This window comes from Tenrec ecaudatus, chromosome X (assembly GCF_050624435.1).
Source record: "Tenrec ecaudatus isolate mTenEca1 chromosome X, mTenEca1.hap1, whole genome shotgun sequence".
NCBI lineage: Eukaryota > Metazoa > Chordata > Mammalia > Afrosoricida > Tenrecidae > Tenrec > Tenrec ecaudatus.
The window spans coordinates 147,740,679-147,746,290 of NC_134548.1; positions in this window are offsets into that span (position 1 = coordinate 147,740,679).

Below are 5,612 nucleotides of genomic sequence, written 5' to 3' on the forward strand. Positions count from 1 at the left end.
GGTCAGCATGGTGACACGCTGATTCAAAAGGCGGCAGGGGAGTGTACCAGGAGTAGCAGCAAACACCCTGTCACAAGCCATCAGTTACTATCATGGTGCTGAAAATGGAACTAACAAGCACCCATCATCATCAGCGCGGGCTGAAAGGTTGCAGAGACATTCCGCAGTTTCCTAATGGACTCAAATGATGCCTGCTCTGCGCCCAAGTGCTGGAAGAGCAGGTATCACGGTAGAGGTGGCCCTCTGATGCTAATTCTTGTGTGTCCCGCAGACCATAGAGGATCAGATACTTTCTCTACCACGGGAGGAATGGTGGCAATTAAGGCACTCACTAAACCGAACAACGGAGGACAGTCTCTGGGAAAAATGACCTTGGACTTTGGAGCAACCAATACAGAGAGAAAGCCCCTCTCTAAATAGTTTCTGTCGGCGCTTTGTGTGCGCTGCAATAGATAGCTCAATTAGATCATTCATGAACACAGCATCCCCCAATGTAAAAGGAAAATGGACAGACTTTCCTCTCATCCTAGCTGCTCCCCCACTGATTCGATAGGATTAGAGCACACACCTGCTGTCCTCACAGCCACAAGCACCCCAGTGTGAGAATTTAGATGCAACCCCTTACCCACGTCCTCTGTGAGCCAGGGCCACTGCCAACCTGGAGGGCGACCCTAGCCATGAGCAGCCTGGGGCATGAAGGGCAGAACTGAGTTAGCAGGTGAACTGAATAAAACTTGAGAGGCTAAACGCCTCACTGACAGGAAATGCTGCCTTGAGTGTGTTCCCGGTATGTGCCTTCCATTAATAAGTTGTCAAATTATATTGACTTGCCCTTTTTTGCCTTCAATTAGTTTTACAACCTTCTGCAACCACTGAAAGCATCTTTTGTTGTTGTTGTTGTTGTTCTTGTCAGGTGGCATTGAGTCAGTTACAACTAGAAGCTACCTTATGGATGCACAATAGACCGCAACAGGGTCCTGGGCCATCCTCACAATTGTTCTTATGTTTGGGCCCATTGTTGCAGCCACTGGGTCAGTCCATCTCCTTGAGGGCCTTTTTCTTTTTCGCTGCCCCTCCACTTTACCAAGCATGTCCTCCTCCCAGGACTGGTCTCTCCTGACCACAAGTCCAAAGTACATGAGATGATATCTCACCATCCTTGCCTCGAAGGAACATTATGGCTGTACTTCTTCCAAGACCACGTGTTTATGCTTTTGGCAGTCCGTGGTACTTTCAGTATTCTTTACCAGCACCCTAAATGCATCATAGAAAGGAAAACAAACAAGCAAACAGGAGTTATCTTACAGGGTCACTGCAAGGAACAAGTAAGTGCATCCCTGCACAGTGCTTGGCCTGGTGCGTGGAACAAATTAAGTGGTCAATAAATGATAACTTTATTATTGGAAGTGGTGATATTGAGAGAAAATTGGGAGGGAGCCAGAGAGGCTGGGCTTGTTTCAGACTATAAGGCAAGCCTCATCCTCTGCAGGCTGAGAAGGCCCGCACACGGCCAGAGATCTCAGGGCGGGGCAGTTGAAGCCCTGTGTCAGATGTGTGGTCCATAGTTGGAGGTCTGAGACTCACAAGATCGAGGCCACCACTGTCAGCGTGTGGAAAAACTCCAGGAGACAACCTGCTCAAATCGTCAGATGTCAATGAAATAAAATGTTTTGAACCCTGCCAGCTAGTAAATGTGTCTCTGACTTGCCCCCCGCCCCCGCCCCAAGAGCTGACTAGTACCGAAACGTACTAGTTTTTTGAGGTTGCCTCAGCTCTATTTTTTTCTAAGCGAGATCATTTGTTGGTGTAGAATCATAATTATATACTTTTTGGCAAGTGTGAGAAATTATGTTGTGAAGGACTACTTAATAGCATGGAAAGGTATTCAAGAGTATAGTTCATTTAAGAAAACTAGCTTACAAAGCCTGTGACTACAATATTATTCCCATATTGTTAATTAAAAAAATCTGCCCCCGAACTCCTCCATCAACCCTCATAGAAGCAGGCATGGAGGAAGCACACAATTCACAAGGCACACGTGGGGCAACAGAAGTGCAGAAAACTAACTCACTGGAGCGTTCAAGAGCAAGGCTGTCCCTCGGAGGACTCAGGCGCACCTGACGTCAGCCACGTGGGACAATGCAGAACAATGTATCCATGTGAATTCTAGAATTGGCCAAGATGACTGACTAGCTCCTGGGCTTCCGGAGGAACAAACACATCTGTCTTGGAAGAGGTGCGGCGAGAAGGCTCCTTAGAAGTGAGGAGGATGAGACTTTGTCTCAGATGCTTTGGGCTGGATATGAGAAATGGAACATGACACTGCTGGGTAAAGTCGAAGGTCAGGGAAAGAGAGGATGACCCTCAATCAGACGCAGTGACGCAATGGCTCCTCCGTGACAGGGGTGAGGACGGCACGGGGCCGGTGGCGTTTTGTGGTGCTGTCCTGGCATTTCTAGGAGTCCAAAATGACCCAGCTGCCCCTGACCACAACCGCAGAGAATGGGGAGGGAAAGCCTCTAGAGAAACGCATGCACAGTCATGGGGTTTACTTCATTGTTCTTTGAAAAACTTGTGTGTGTCTCTGGATTTTTGAAAAACGTTTTTATTGTAAATTAGGTGGAGTTCAATGTTCAGATAATCAGTTTGGCATTAGTCAACAAACTAAGCTACTTAGCAGCAACCTGCCCCACCCACGAACAAAAAGCTGGCCATGCCCTCCAACCCCTTGTTTTCTCTTCTCCCTCTTGTCTTGAAAGGTGTGTGCTTCATTTTCCCTCTCACCCCTGGTAAACATCAGCCTATTTCTTTTGATATGAAAACTGTTGCCTTACCAGACATCCCCTTACAGAAGGGTCGCGTGGAGGAGACGAGGCAGTCAGGGTGCAGTGTAGCAAAGATGAAATATACAATTTTCCTCTAGTTCCTAAATGCTTACCCCACCCCCCACCCCGCACTATCTTGATCCCAATTCTGCCTTACAAATCCGGCCAGATCAGAGACTGTACGCTGGTACAGATAAGAACTGGAAACACGGGGAATCCAGAACAGATAACGCCCTCAGGACCAATAACGAGAGTAGTGATACTGGAAGGAGAAGGGGAAAGGTGGGGGAGAAAGCTGAAACTGATCACAATGACATACCTATAACCTGCTCCTTGGGGGATGGACAACAGAAAAGTGGGTGAAGGGACAGTGTAAGACATGACAAAACAATAATAATTTATAAATTGTCAAGGGTTCCTGAGGGAGGGGGGCAGGGAAGGAGGGAGGAAATGAGGAGCTGATACCAAGGACTCAAGGAGAAAGCAAATAGTTTGAGAATGATGATGGCAACAAATGTACAAATCTGCTTGACACAATGGATGGATGTATGGATTGTGATAAGAGTTGTACGAGCCCCCAATAAAAGGATTTTTAAAAGAAAACACAAAACAAAATACCTTTGCCTTGATTTGTCCTTTAAATCGTGGTCTCATTCATAGCTGTCCTTTTCTGATGGGACCAACTTCACTCTGCATGATATTCTCCAAGTCCATCCAAGCCAGGCGGCACTTCACAGTTCCATCGCTACTCTGGGAAATCCACAGGGACAGGGCTAACCTGCCCTATTGGCTAGCTGTGAGTTGGAGTTGATTTGATGACAGTGAGTTTTTGAGAGTAGTTTTCCATTGTGTTTTTGTACCAAAGTAGTTTTTTAAATTCCTTCTTTCCTTGATGGGCATTTAGGTTGTTTCCATCTTTTTGCTTTTGTGAACAGTGCTGCAATGAACGTGTGTGTGTGGTGTGCGTGTGTGTGTGTGTGTGTGTGTCTTTGTGCCTTTTGATTCCCCACCATCAATGTGCCGGCCTTAATTTTCAGACTTTCCGGTGCTTTGGAAGTATATCCTCTTTCAGAATACCAAGCCATGGAATGTGTGTCTTCAATCTTGTTTAGTACTTGTGATTTATTTTGTTTTTCACTTACCTCAAAGCAATGTTTCTCTGTTTGTTAACTTATAATCATTTACTTTACAGTCTTACCTCATCTGGACTCAAACTCATTGCTATCGAGTTGATTACAAATCATAGGAACCCTGTGGGTTTCTGAGACTGCAACTTTTTATAGGAGGAGAAAGCCACCTCCTTCTCCCGCAAAGCAGCTGGTGGATTCGAACTGCTGAACTTTAGTTAGCAGTCCAACGGGGACACAGAAGTATTATATTCAGTATCGGAACCCAGAAAGTCTTTGAAGACAGCCTAATGGTACAAAGATTAAACATTAAGCTTTCTAACAAAAGGTTGGCAGTTCAAACCCACCCAGTATCTCCATAGGAGAAAAATGTGGTGATCTGTTCCCATAAAGACTGTTGGGGTTGGTAAGTAATATTGATTCAATTCCAACTCATAGGAATCCTGTCTGTAACCAAAGGAAACGACCATAGAAACTGCAGCCCAGAACCCCTGCGAGGGCAGTGTAGTCTGTCACCTTGTTTTGCTACGAGTCAAAATGGACTGACAGACACCTAAGAACACCAGATCGTTAATAAATGCAGTGAAAATCCGTACGCCGAAACTATACAGCGAGGATAGTAAAAGAGGATCAACATTTCTCAAGGTATGTTTCAGAAAACACTAGTTCCACGTGACATTATAAGTGGTCAAGAGGGAGGGAACAAAAGTAAATAGGAGCTTTGGCACATGGTCCATTAAAATTTATGCTATTTGTATAGGATACAACCTTCTGGGCGGCTTTGGGTCGACATGAGAACAAGAGAAGATCTGCGAAGTCCAGCAGGAGGACAACCTCTGTGGAGTCCAGTGGCTTTCAAACATTTTGAATTCATTGGAGTGACATCACGTCACCTATAGTTGCCCATTGAAAAGTGCCCCATCAGTGGCACTCAGCACACACACAATATGGTGGAACCCCGACAGCTCTCCTTAGTTTGAAAACTTCCCATCCCGGAAGAGCACAGAGTATCTGTTAAGTACTTCCGCCTGTCTGTTTTCTGTTTTTATGCATTTGCCTATTGTGGCTATGCCATATAAAAGGAATTACACCATGTTTACGTCTGTGTGCATGTGTGTGTGTGTGCATGACTTCTTTCTGTCAATGTAATGCCTTCAAGATTTATCCAAGGTATAGCATACATTACAACACCATTTCTTCTCATAGTTAAATTCTATTTCCTTGTCTGTAGCTATCACCTTTTTAAAATCATTTTATTGGGGACTCGTACAACTCTTATCACAATCCATATATCCATCCATTGTGTCAAGCACATTTGTACATATGTTGCCATCATCATTCTCAAAATATTTGCTCTCTACTTGAACCCTTGATATCAGCTCCTCATTTTCCCCTCCCTCCCCGCCCCCTACCTCCCCTCCCCCATGAACCCTTGAAAATTTATAAATTATTATTATTTGTCATATCTTCCACCATCTGATGTCTCCCTTCACGCACTTCTCCACTGTCTGTCCCCATGTTTATCTTTTCATCCCTTGGCAGATATTTGGGCAGGTTCTACTTTGGGGCAGATATGAATAACGCTGCTGTGGTCATTCATATATATCACCAGTCTCATCTCGTGAGAACCATTACTTCTTGAGTGTGATATGAGCTGGGT